General features: G+C 32.5%; 2 long non-coding RNA genes across 3 annotated transcripts; one reads left to right on the plus strand and one right to left on the minus strand.

Annotated features, from left to right (window-relative positions):
• Positions 1–7,918: 7,918 nt before the first annotated feature.
• LOC148267606 (uncharacterized) lies at positions 7,919–11,218 on the minus strand. Of its 2 annotated transcripts, none has more exons than XR_015817989.1 (3): positions 9,850–11,218; positions 9,590–9,660; positions 7,919–9,346 (listed from the first exon to the last, which is right to left on the minus strand). It is a non-coding gene; the product is annotated as an uncharacterized LOC148267606 (long non-coding RNA). The 2 variants fall into 2 exon arrangements; XR_015817990.1 differs by having other exon boundaries at positions 7,919–8,276; positions 9,246–9,346; positions 9,590–11,218.
• Positions 11,219–12,616, plus strand: LOC148267607 (uncharacterized). Its single transcript, XR_015817991.1, has 2 exons — positions 11,219–11,433; positions 12,164–12,616. It is a non-coding gene; the product is annotated as an uncharacterized LOC148267607 (long non-coding RNA).
• Positions 12,617–14,123: the final 1,507 nt, after the last annotated feature.

The raw sequence follows: 14,123 nt of genomic DNA on the forward strand, positions 1-14,123 counted from the left end.
TCAATTTATACATAATGCGATGAAAACATTGAGGCTAAAAAGTAGTTTTAAGGCCAAAATTTGAGGTGAAAATGAAGAGACAACATAATGTGAGAAAAAAAAAAGTTGACTGTGAGCTAAGAGGAAGAGAGAACAAATTGAGTACTTGAATAAAAAAGCTTTCATAGAGGATGAATTTTTTATTTTTAAGCTCTAATAGACCATGTGATGGAATAATTTTTTTTGTACAATTATTTTTTAAATTTTATACGAGGTCAGTAATAAGTTAAAGCTAACTCAAAAAAGTTACAAATGTATCACATTAATTAAACTTACAAGATTAGTAATAAGTGAAGTTAATATTAAAAAGTAAAGTTTGTAGTATACAATTATTTAAAAGACTCAAAAGGTGCTAAATATTGTGACCATATAAACCTTTAGTTTACAGTTTGAAATGTTATCATTATGGACTAATATTTTTTATATTACACTATGTAGGATGTTAAAAGTTATTTTACAATTTTAATTAACAATTAGATCATGTTTCTGATGTTAAATTTTAACTGATTTTTATATATTGGTATATAAATATATGATTTAAACTAAAGTATTGTATTAAAATAACTAATCACATTATTGTAAAGTATAGCAAATTTTTTAAACGAAACAAACAAATGCATCACATTAATTAAAAAAAATGACGCAATCAATGAAAAAAAAATAAGAATTTAGGAATTTTGGTGAAGTTCTCTTATATAATAGTATTATATCAAAATAAAAAAAATAAATTCAACTTTACCACATACTTTTTTATAGCATGTGTACATAAAATATGTGAAACATTTATACCTTTAAATTTAAAAAATTAGCTAATTTTTGTTACATATTTTTTATTCTTAAATCACTAATTTTACATAAAAAAATTATAGAGTGATTGTGATCGTCTAAGTTTTGTTTCTATTATCTTTTAACAAAAATTTATAGTATCATACTTGTGTTATCCACAAGTTTATTAATATTATGATGCACTTAACATACATATTTATGTACAGTATTGTAAAGAAATATGAAGATGGTAGACTTGGTTAACCGTTATCATTAAATTTGTCTTCTAAAGATAAAAATTTTGAAATTAAAAATAGTTAGCAGAAAATATTTAAAGCTATTTCCATCTATCTCATTTTTCTTCCTTCATTTATTCTTTTGAGCGTCATTGTTCCAATAGCACTCACCATCTTCATCCAGAATTCTGAATTCCTATAAAGCTCATCTTCTAAAAATTGAAAAAAGAGTTGTAAAACTATATAAAATTTTAACATTTTTTCAACAAAATGGTTTCCTACTTTTCAAAGTAAATGGCTAATAAGTTTTTTCTGCACAAAGATTAAATTCAAAAGTAAATTATTTTTTTAAGTGACTCATTTTTTACTATAATGGCTACCATAGCACTAACAAAATTAATGTTAATAACTATAATAAAATATCTAATAAGTACAATAATATTAAGTCCCAAATAGTCGATAATTCTTTATTTAAGAAATAATATTTTAAATAGCCACAATTTTTTATCTACTTTAAATAGTTTATGATTCTTTATTTGAGTTTAAATATTTCATAAGTTATAGTATAAAATAAGACTTACATTTTTCACAACTTGCACAAAATAATTAACCCTACATAGTTATTCTCTTTTCACATTGTAATTGTTCTTCAATAATTAGTTAATCCCCTTGATTGATATAAAGAAGAAGTATCGTGAAAATTTGGTTACCTTCTCTATATATTTTACATTGTTATCATAATCGACTTATGATTTTATATTACACTATACTTTGAGTAGGATGTTAAAAGGTATTTCAAAATTTTTGTTAACAATTAGAACAAGTTTTCAAGGTTAATTACTAACCAATCTTTATATATTGGTATATAAGTACATGATTTAAAGCAGAGATATTGTATTAAAATAACTAATTACATTATTGTAAAGTACAGTCGATGTTTTTGTACAGCATGACTTTTTACCTTATGCGTGGTGATAAACGTGTCTATTATTATCTCAATAAAATTGCCTTTTTTGGAGATCTAAATGAGCCAATTAACAGCATCTATGAGTAGGTTGGAATCCAAAGACTAATTACCATATCAAACTAAGGCTTACGGAAAGATACAGAATCTGAAGCTACAATTGATGGCAAGACAGATGGAACAAAGATAAACTCTAACTAGGCAGCATCATTCATAATCCTTCCACCATTTCCACAAAGATTTGCACAATTAAGGAAAGAAAGAGAAGAAAAGGAGATCCTATAAACTTTTCACAAAGTCAAGGTAAACATTCCTTTACTCAATATAATTAAACAGGTACCTCGATATACTAGTTTTAAAAGAGCTATGCACCAATAAGAAAAAGCTTAGCTATAATGAAAGAGTAAGTGTGGGGGAAATTATTTAAGCTATAATTCAGAGAAGACTACCCTCTAAATGAAAGGAGCAAAGTATGTTTGCTATTTCTTGCAAGATAGGCACTTCAGAAATAAAGAAAACCATTTGTGATTTAGGAGCATCAATAAATGTCATGCCTTTATCTATTTATTCAAGGTTAAATGCTGGTCCATTAAAAAAAGTATGTGTTATACTTCAGCTAGCTGATAGATCAGTAGTTTATCCTGAAAGAGTTCTAGAGGATGTGTTTGTCAAAGTTGATAGTCTCATTTTTTCTATCGATCTTTATGTGTTAGACATGGATGATAATAAATTATCTAATCCCTCTAATATTTTGCTAAGAAGACCTCTCTTTAATACGGCTAAAACGAAGATAGATGTATAGGATGGTACACTCATTATGGAATTAAATGGAAAAATTGTAAAATTTAATGTTTATGATTATGTGAAGTATCATAGTGATGTGTCTTGTGTGTATGGTGTTGATACTGTAGATCTAATAAGTCAAAGATATTTTGATTCAAGCCATGATGATAAGCTGAACATTAATTTTTCTAATGATTTTGATGTAGATAGCTTAAGAATTTTAGAAGAGGATCGTGTTGCTGAGAAGAATTCACAAGATATGGTGTTCGAATTGGAGTCACTTAAACCTCAAAGGAGCAATGCATCGTGTGTTGACCTTTTTATTTCTAACACAGAATGTCCACCTTTTATTTTGCAAGCACCAAAACTAGAGCTCAAACCACCACCTGAACATTTGAAATATGTGTTCTTGGGAGGATAAGAGACCATTTTGGTGATAAGTTTTAACGAGCTAAGTAGGATATAAGAAGATAAATTGATTTGAGTGCTTAAAACTTAACAATGTCGACCCTAGGACATTAAACAAGGGCACTTGATGGGAGGCAACCCATCCATTTTTCTTCATTCTTTTTCAATTTTTGTTATTTGCATTATTAATTTCAATTTATTTACAATATTTTTCTCTGATTTAACATGAGTTCTATGGTAATTAGAATGCAGAGATAGGAAATTCAGGTGCTAGAGTAAAAAAAACTGAACTCTAGAATAGCCGAACAAGCCTTGCCCAAGGCAAGTGTCAGGCCGATAAGACACGGCCGTATGCTCGGGAAACATGGTCGTGTGACATGCCTAATCCATATGACACGGCCATGTGTTACCACCAAAGCATTTATGTGAGGGAAACACAACCATGTGTTCGCCCAAAACGGCCGTGTGTCAATCTACACATAAGCCTTGCGTAAGGCTTGTGCCAAACTCTTAAGACACGGTTGTGTGTTACTACGAAAGCATTTTTGTAAGGGAAACACGATCGTGTGCTTGCCAAACATGATCTTGTCATGTCTACAACAAGGAAATCAATGGAATACAAAGAAAAATACAGTTGTATGCATGCCAGACAGGCCATGTGTCATTCCCCACATAAGCTTTACCCCAAGACTTATATCACTTGGCAACACATTTGTTGGTTCTCAAAAAGTGATGTTTCCAAATGTATCCCACCTCCAAGTCAAGTAACCCAGGGAGTTAATATGTCACTTCATTTTATTTTTTATTATTTGCATCACATTGGGGACAATGTGTAGTTTAAGTGTGGGGGAGAGGCATTCTGCATTCTGTATCTTTGGTGGCTAATTTTTCTTTTTAGCATCTCATTTTAGGTATTTAGATTTTGCCTAATTTTGTCCACACCACACATACACCTCCAATAATTTTTTTGCTCCAATCTTTATAACTATCTCTATTATTTTCAAATAACTCTAATGGGGCATTTCAAAAGTCGATTTACACTTATAACTATCTCCTAGGAATTGTAGCTCGTTTTTCATCTTTTCACACTATAGATGGTTATCTTTGATTACATATTGAACATGACTTGTTTGAGAGTTACCCATTCAAAAAAAAATTTAATTAATTTTCTCTTATTATATCAAACTTGAAAGAACTCCTCTAAATCTTGTCTAGAATTGTGTGCTTTAAATGAATAAATCAAATTATCTATCATGTGATTAGTAGGATGGAGCGTAGAACACACTCACTTTCAAAAACGGTTAGAGTAAAAGTGTGAGATAAAACGTAAAATGCACTCACAATAGAAGAAAAAAAAACAAAAGAGCACGAATAATAATCTACTCCTCTAATTAAATGACTACGAGTAGCTTTAGTAGCCACTTGAAACTAGTGACCAACTGAGTAAGTAGGTGCATTCATCATAAATGTTTTCCCTTGCGTCAAAAGGTTGGTGAAATTTCAAGCAAGCAAAGGTGCTCAAGCTTTTTTATTTTTAGCATGAACCAATTGCATGAATCCTTATATCTGGAAAGGTTTGGTGGCTATTCTATAATGCACTTGGTTCATGCTAAAAATAAAAAATCTTGAGCACCTTTGCTTGCTTGAAATTTCAAGCAAGCAAAGGTGCTCAAGCTTTTTTATTTTTAGCATGAACCAATTGCATGAATCCTTATATCTGGAAAGGTTTGGTGGCTATTCTATAATGTATTGGCTATTCCCCTCAATGAAATTTTTGTGCGCTAAATTTGTAAAACTCTCTCATGTCGTGTTTGGATGTTGTCAAAGTGGTTATTTATTGGTGTGGTTATATGAAACTCAATCCTAAAAATTACTAGTTGATGGTTATTTTTGCAATTTGAGGGTTGAGGTGTAACATGCGTGTTGTGATGAAATGATTGGGAGTAATTGAGTTGAAGGTGAAGAAATGGGGATTGATGGAGTGTATTATGTAGTGCTTGAGGGCAAGAACAAGATAAGTGTGGGGGAATTTGATAATACTTAAAAACAACATCATTATCACCCACTTTTAGGTCATTAAACTTGATGGTGCATTATCTAATCCGACTAATTTTCTATGCTTTGTTGCAATACGAGATATAAGGAAGAAATGAGAAAAAATAGCATGAAAAGAGGAAGAGTTTGTGAAAGGAGTTGTTAGCCCAGAAAAAGCCTTGGGCAAAGCTTGGGTCCTGCCCCAAACAACTTAGCCTTAGGCAATGATAAGAGTCACGCCCAGCAGCAGATTAAAATTAAAACGTGTGCTTTTCAAATCTGTAAAACAAATATTATTCAAGCAAATATATGGGGCTAAATATAAAGGGCAAAATATTCTTGAAGGCTTGGGATATGCCAAAAATCAAAGAAAATTATCCTAATCAACAAAAGAAGAAAATCTGGTTCCTTTTCTATAAAGAGGGTGGTTATCAAAGTATAATCATTATCTCTCTTCTTCCTGACATCGTATACAGCAGCTTCTGCTACTTTTGCAATTTTTTCTTCATCTTTCTTCTATTCTTCAAAAACTCATTTGTGTTAAAAACACACCAAGAGTGGCTAATTTATTTTCCTTTTCCTACTTGATAGATCTATCAAACTCCAACAATGTATTTATGAGATCTAATCAAACTAATTTAAGTTTTGTTTCAAAGCTAGTATTTATTTACTTCATGCAGCTAAATATATTTATTATTTTGAATCTATTTGGACAGGGCTCGTCATACAAGAAGACAAACCGCAAGCAACTAGCCAAAGGCCTCAAATATTTAATTGTTTGAGTGGTTTCGGCACAAAGTAGCGATCAGTGCCCCATTGAGGAGGTAAGTAGTCTAATTGACCAATTCACACAGAAGAATTCGACAACTTGAACCAGGTCCTTCTAGCTCTCAAGGCCGTTGACAAGTTAAATCCTGTGGATGTTTCCAGGATTGCTTGACAGTGAAGAACCAACTAACAAATGTTTCTTAGTTGGTTTAGGAACAAGGAAGGATTGGTTCTCGAATGTTTCCGACAACTATAACCGATTTGCCATATTTTGGGTAAATCGAACCCTTGCATCTATGATCAATTACGTTACTAGAGCTAGCTATTTCGTCAACTAGAAATTCTTCTTACAATTGTTTTAGTTTCTAATTGGTATCCAAAAGTTTGTTTAATATTATTATGCTTATTGTATATTTTATATTTTGTGTATTGAATTTTACAAAACCCTTTCCTCTTGTTTTTTTTTACTCATTGGTCAAAAAATAAATTGGTTTCTAATTCCCTGTGGATTCGACCCTTCTTACCACTACTACAATATTATTTTATTAGTTAATTAGGACTTTATTTTTGGTGGATTCAACACTTATCAAAATTTTTAACATTATCTCAACAAAATCATTTCTTACTTTTCAAAGTAAATGACTAATATGTTCTTCTGCACAAAGATTAAATTCAAAAATAAATTTTATTTAAAGTGACTCGTTTTATTCTATGGTGGAAGCCATAGAACTAATGAAATCAATGTTCATAAGAATTTTTTATAAATTAAGTAAAATAACTAATAAGTATAATAAAATCAAGTCCCAAATAGGCATGGATTCTTTATTTAAGAAATCATATTTTAAATAGCCACAATTTGTTATTTACTTTAAATAGTTTATGATTCTTTATTTTGAGTTCAAAGATTTCATAAATTATAGTGTAAAAAAAGACTTACGTTTTTCACAGCCTGCACAAAATAATCAACCCTACATAATTATTCTCTTCTTACATTGTAATTGTTCTTTAATAATTAGTTAGTCCTCTTGATTGATGCAAAGAAAAAGTATCGTGTAAAGTTGGTTACCTTCTCTATGTATTTATATTATTATCGCTGTTGACTTATATTTTTATACTATACTATACTTTGAGTAGGATGTATAACGGTGTTTTAAAATTTTCATTAACAATTAGATCATGTTTCTAAGGTCAATTACTCACAAATCTTTATATATTGGTGTATAAATACATGATTTAAAGTAGATATATTATATTAAAATAACTAATAACATTATTGTAAAGTACAGTCGACGTTTTTGTGTAACGTAGCTTTTTACCTTATACGTGGTTATAAACTTATATCCTTATCTCAATAGAATTGTATTTTTTAACTTAAAAAAAAATAAATGACGAATAACTTCTTTAGTGAATGGATAAAAATTTAAAACTTAGTTTTAAAATAGTTGGTGACAATAGAATTAATCAAATTAATATTTTTAATTATTATATGTAAGATATCAAATAAATATAATAAAATCGTGTCTCAAATAGCAGTAGATTCTTCATTTAAGTTAAAAATTTTAAAAAAATAAACCACTCCCAAATATCCATAGATTATTTATTTATGTTCAAAGGTTTTAAAAGTTATAGTATTAAAATCTACATTTTTCACGGCTTATATAAAATACTCAATTGTATGTCATTTATCCTCCTATCACGATTCAATATTTCTTTAATTAAACTTAGTCTTCTTGACTGGTGCAACAGAGAAGTATAGCAAAAAGTTAGATTTTCAAAGCCTACATAACCTCTCAAGTTATATATTATAGATTAAAGTCAAGGATACGTACTTAACCTGCATGCATTCGAAGAAAAAAAAAGTTTCTTTCCATTCTTCTTAATTTTCGAGCATAAATATAAAATCTAGATATTCGATGTTAATATTTTATACAGCCTTAATCTCAAGTCATAAGATTTAAAGGAGGAAGCTTTGGAGATGATCTGTACCAATAAAATCTTATAGGATCTAAGACCATGTTGCACTCATTTTCACTCGGTATGTAACGGCCCCGGAATTTTAAAATGAAATATGTGTATTAAAAAGGTCAAATGCAGAAGCGTAATAAAAATTTTGATTAACATCCCTTACACTAAAACCAAAAACGTGCTCAAAGTATAAAAGAATAAACTAACTAAAAGAAAAACTCGAAAATAAAAGCTATAAATATAACTACGGAGTCTTCAGGCGTCCCCTTCGCCGTCTTCCTGCGGAACGGGCTCGGGAACAATGTCTTTCTGATCTAAAATGGTTAAATAAGGAATGAGCTAAACCAGCCCAGTAAAGACATCACACTATCTCACCGTCACGGAGGTAAAGGTGGGTAGAAAACACAAAAAGACCAATAGAGCATAATTTACAACAAATTCTTTTATCAATAATAAAATCCTTTACTGTCCACTTACCTCGGTGAAGTTCATAAAACAACATATGAAAGTAATAACATTATCATCATCATGAAATCATATGAACTGTATAACATAATACTTACCACGCCTTTGCATTTCAATCATTACACAACATATTTTCCTCATTTACCAGCCTACTAGTATCTATGGGGATCCATAGGGGTCCCGCTACCCGTGAACCCTTAACACTTGTAATCAGATTCTAGGGCCGTCCCCATACCCCGCCCGGTATGGGCGCCAAAACCATAAACCTCAATACCCTGTCCGGTATGAGGGTGAAACGGGTCATCCCCATACCCCGTCCGGTATGGGCGCCAAAACACATAAGGTCTCCATACCCCGTCTGGTATGAGAGATCACAATCCCGGTAGGGTTCCCTACGGACCCGGTTCGTCCACCATCTCCCAGGATATCTAGTCAAGCTGACTACATTATCCAATTATCGATTTACGTAACCTTTTATTCCCTTTTTCCTCAGTCAGTATCATCAAATCACACACAAACAGGCAAACTAGTAATTTATGCCAAACAAGACAACACACAACATCGGGTTCTCAGTCATTCAATCCATAATCAATTAAACAGTGAAATATGCACACGAAACTATGAAATGAAAATATCATACCTCATACTGCATTTAAAACTGTAAAATAGGACAAACAACAACTGACTGACAAACACACCAGACTCGGGCTCCATTAGCGACCTTAAATAATTTCACACATCTATTGATTCATGAAATACCGTTTTATCATTTATTGAACTTTAATACCGTGATAGGAAATAGGGTGAGGGGTCCTTACTTGTTTTCGGGGTCTGAATACGGCTCTACTGTGCGCCTACAGGCTGTCCCTAATTTTCCCTAAATTTTTTTTTCCGGGGAGCTGAAACGCACTACTAGTACCTGCACGTGTCCCAAAAAAATCCCAAGTAAGACCCAGGGCCCCTTTCGGCCAATATAGCAATTTCGGCACGGCGGCTCCGCCGTGCTCCGGCGACGGTGTCACCGTTTGCGGCAGCGATTCGCCTCAGGTTGGCTGTTTTCGGCCGTTTTTGGCCGAATTTGGCCACACTTGCATCGGTCCCTACGATAAAACAACCCCAGGGCCCTCGGGGGGCCAAAAAATTACGAAAAACCGAAGCTTACCGGCGGCGGTGCTCTCGGGTGCGGCGGCTCTCCGGCAAGGTTCGTGTTTTGGTGATTTGGCTCTGATCAACCTGTAGAGAAAAGAATGGTGATCACGATGATATAAAAATTATATCAAACGAAGGCCGGGAAGGGCCTCATCGGAGGCAAAAACTGAGGAGGGGCGCGGCGGCGCCGCTGGGTTTCGGCTGGGAGTTTGGCTCCGATTTGGCCACAGGAGAACTCAGCATTGAAAAACAAGCCGAGGATATGAAATTTACCTCGATCAGCGGTCAGAAAACTCCCTGGTGCGGCGGCGGGTGGCGGCGGCTGGCTCCTCCGGTGTCTGGTTCGTCTTCTCCGGCGAGGGCTGGCGGCTAGGGTTTTTGTGGTCAGGTGTGGGGGGTTTATTTATACCCTTTGCCTTTTAATCACAGCCGTCCATCTTGATTTAATCTGGACCGTTCGATCGCGATTTAATTTGGATTAAATCTGGGCCGTCCGTGCGCGCGGGGACGCATCTGGGCCGTCCGATCGCGCGCACGCCAATCGCCCACGTGGCCCGTTCCCGGGTCGGCGTGGCCTTGCCACGCGGCAGGTCCTGGTTGGCCAGGGCTGCTGACTGGGCCGCTGACGTGGCTGCTGACGTGGCGCTGACAGGGCACAACTTTTTTAAATTACGTTTTGACCCCCGGTTTCCGATTTTCTTTTCAAAAATACCCCCATAATCTAAATTTTTACCCCTTTTTTCCAAAATCTATTTCAATTAAATCCAAATAATATTTTTACCCAATTTTATCATTATTATTATTTTTATTTTTATTAAATTAAATTAAATTAAATTAAATAAATCAATTAAAATTAAATAATTACAAAATAAACTAAATAAAATAAATTAAAAATTAATAAAAATAACAATAAAAATGATAAAATTAATGGGTGTTACACGGTAAGACTTCCCTTGTGCCATTCATACCAACAACCTTTTCCATTGTAGAAGAAAATATATAGGTGAAGTAAAATTTGATTATAGATATGCATATGAATAATTAAACTACGACATAAATTAATTAATTTATTTAGTTTATATAGCATGTATAAGTCAACATTAAGTATAAATAAATGAACAAATGTGTGTATAAATAAACACGCAAAAAAATAAACAAATATATGTATAAAAATATATATAAGTGTTATACAAATATATGGGAATATATATTTAGATACATATAGATGTGTATATGTAATAAGAAAATAAATATATATACGTGTATTTGTGTGTATATATATATCTATAAGAAATGTGGTGATGCCTTGATAAAATATATGTATAAACATTTATATTCAACTATTGTATGCATATGTATATGTAGGTATATTATATATATCTGTGTGTCCATAAACTAAACTAAAAAATGAAATAAAAATAAAAGTAAAAGAAATTATTTTGAGTAGTTTGCTGCAAGAAATGATTAGCACTCAGGGGCAGATTGATTACCCCTGATTTGCACCACTCACCGTTCCAAATTGTGGCCAAAACCGAGCCACGTGGTGAGCTACTGTGATGACCGACTAGGTGTCAAGAAAACTAGCCATCTTTGTTAGTCGTGGTCGGCCATCCAACATATCAATGGTTGGGACGTCGTACATGTGTTTGGACAGCTGAGATGTTGGATAAATTTAGATAAAGGCTTCCTTCTCTTCACAACTTCGTCTTCATCTTCTTCAAACAAAAAATTCTAGTTAAACAAGTGAATGAGAGCGAAGATTGAGAGCAAAAAATAGTAGAGAGAGAGAGTGACGCACCAAAACAGAACACATGTTATGTGTGAGTATCAGAGGAGAAATTGCTTCTTCTTGATGAGGTGAGTCATTTCTTCCTCTTCTGATTTGTTCTTTTCAGTTTTTTGGTATCTTAAGACCATTTCTATTTTGAAAATTAGCTATTAAAATGTTCCTACAAGTCCTAGAACTTAAAACAGTAGCTGGCGCACCTGAACAACGCCTTTGTTTAGGTAGGCATTTGTTATCCATTCCAATTCTTTTCCTGTTTCATTTTTTTTACAAATTCGTAATCAATCATTAGGACAACATGTTTAGAAATGTTAGAATTTATTTTTCAACAGTAAAACAAATCACAAACTCAAATCTAACCTGAAAATATCATTCAACTCTGCATGCATAGTCATACTGAATTGCAAAGAAGAATCTTCAAATTTTCAATAATTCTTTCATGCGATTTAGCTTATGTCTCGTACGTTTTTTAGGTAAAAAGGGTAATATTTTAGATTATACAAAAAATGGCCTTTATAGATTAATTTGCATATGGTAAACTCTTTTAAAAATTAAAACTAAGCGGTGTTTTAAATGGATAGAGTGAGTGAGTGCCATTTGCATTTTTTTGGTAATTTTTATTTACTAATCTTATGAGTCTTAACATTTAATTATTATATTGATTTAGAACAAATTAAATGATGAATAATTATTAGTAAAACTAGGAAGAAAGGGATGAAAAACAGAAGTTCATCTGTTTCTGATCAAAATGTCGAGCGTCAAATTGCCCTGTGGTTACACAATGTTGTTCTACAATACTAGTTCACGGAAGAGACATTTTTTTGAGACATGGGGTAGAAATGCATATGCCAAATCGAAGGGCGCAGAGATGATCCGGGCATCTGTGAATGCCCAAGATGGAAAGCTAACAATGTGCCATTACACATAGTCTGTTTTCCTTGGGCCAGTTGCTTGTGCAATACACCAGCATACTATGCTGGTTCGACTGGCATGAAATCATGCCGAGGAGCCTTCACGGAAGCCCACTGGGCAAGGGGCCCAACATGGGGACTTTCCCATTGGCTGGACAGTTGGAGAGGTTGGGATCTTTGGGAAGAACCAAGAAAGAAAAATTAATAAAAATGGGGACAAAATAGAAATTTGTAAAAGTTAAATTTGAAAATCGTGAAGTGTATTATGAGATGAAAATTGGGTTTGGTAATTGTGATGGTGGCATTAAAAATAAATAAATTATTTATGAGCTTATGTTTTTCATCCTTTTCTTTCTAGTTTTGCTAATAATTGTTTTTCATTTAATTGCTACTAAATCAATATAATAATTAAATGTTAAAACTCATAAAATTAATAAATAAAAATCAACACAAAAATGCAAATAATACTCACTCACTCTATCCATTTAAAATACCACTGAGTTTTGATTTTTAAAAGAGTTTACCATATGCAAATTAATCTATGAAGGGCATTTTGTATAATCTAAAATATCACCCATCTTACCTAATAAATGCACGAGAAAAAAGCTAAATCACACGAAAGAATTGTTGAAATTTCGAAGATTCTTCTCTGCAACTCAGTGTGATTGTGCACGCAAAGTTGAGTGATGTTTTCTGGTTAGATTCGGATTTGTGAGTTATTTTTCTACTTGAAAAAAAATTCAAACATTCCTAATATGTTTTAACGATTGATTAAAAATTTAAAAAAGAAAAAAAAGATAAAAAAGAAATTGGAACAAAAAACAGATGCGTACCTAAACAGAGTCATTGTTCAGGTGTAGAAGCTATAATTCTAAGTTTTGGGACTTGCAGTAACAATTTAAGAGCTAATCTTCCAAATAGAAATGGTCTTAGGCCACTAAAGAACTAAAAGGAAAAATAATAAGAGGAAGAAATGACTCACCTCATCAAGAAGAAGCGATTTCTCTTTTGATATGCATACGAAACACACGTTTTGTTCTAGTGCATCACACTCTCTCTTTACTATTTTATGCTCTCAACCTCCCCTTTCACTCACTTGTTTAACTAGAATTTTTTGTTTGAAGAAAATGAAGACGAAGTTGTGAAGAGAAGGAAGTTTTTAACTAAATTTAACCCATCATCTAATCGTCCAAATGCATGCATTTGGACGACATCACAGCTGTTGATATGTTGGATGGTCGACCACAACTTGAAAAGATGGCCAGTTTTCATGACACCTAGTCGGTCATCACAGCAGCTCACCATGTGGCTCGGTCCTGGCCACAATTTGGAACAGTGAGTGGTGTCAAATCAGGGGCAACCAATCTGCCCCTGAGTGCTGATCATTTCCAGCAGCAAACTATTCAAATTAATTTCTTTTATTTGTATGTTATTCTTTAAAATTTTATTTTATTTACACATATATATATACTATACCTATATATATGCATACAATAGTTGAATATGGATGTTTATATATATATGCATACAATAGTTGAATATGGATGTTTATATATATATTTTATCTAGACATATCTATATTTCTTAGAGATATATATATACACACAAATACATATATGTGTGTTTATTTTCTTATTACATATACATGTCTATATGTATCTAAATATATATATACACAAATACATGTATATATATATGTTTATTTTCTTATTACATATACATATCTATATGCCTCTAAATATATATTCCTCTATATTTGTATAACACTTCTATATATTTTTAAACATATATATTTTTTTTTGCGTGTTTATTTATGCACACATTTATGTTCATTTATTTATACTTAATGT

This window comes from Carica papaya, chromosome 3, assembly GCF_054855325.1.
Source record: "Carica papaya isolate Zhongbai chromosome 3, ASM5485532v1, whole genome shotgun sequence".
Lineage (NCBI taxonomy): Eukaryota > Viridiplantae > Streptophyta > Magnoliopsida > Brassicales > Caricaceae > Carica > Carica papaya.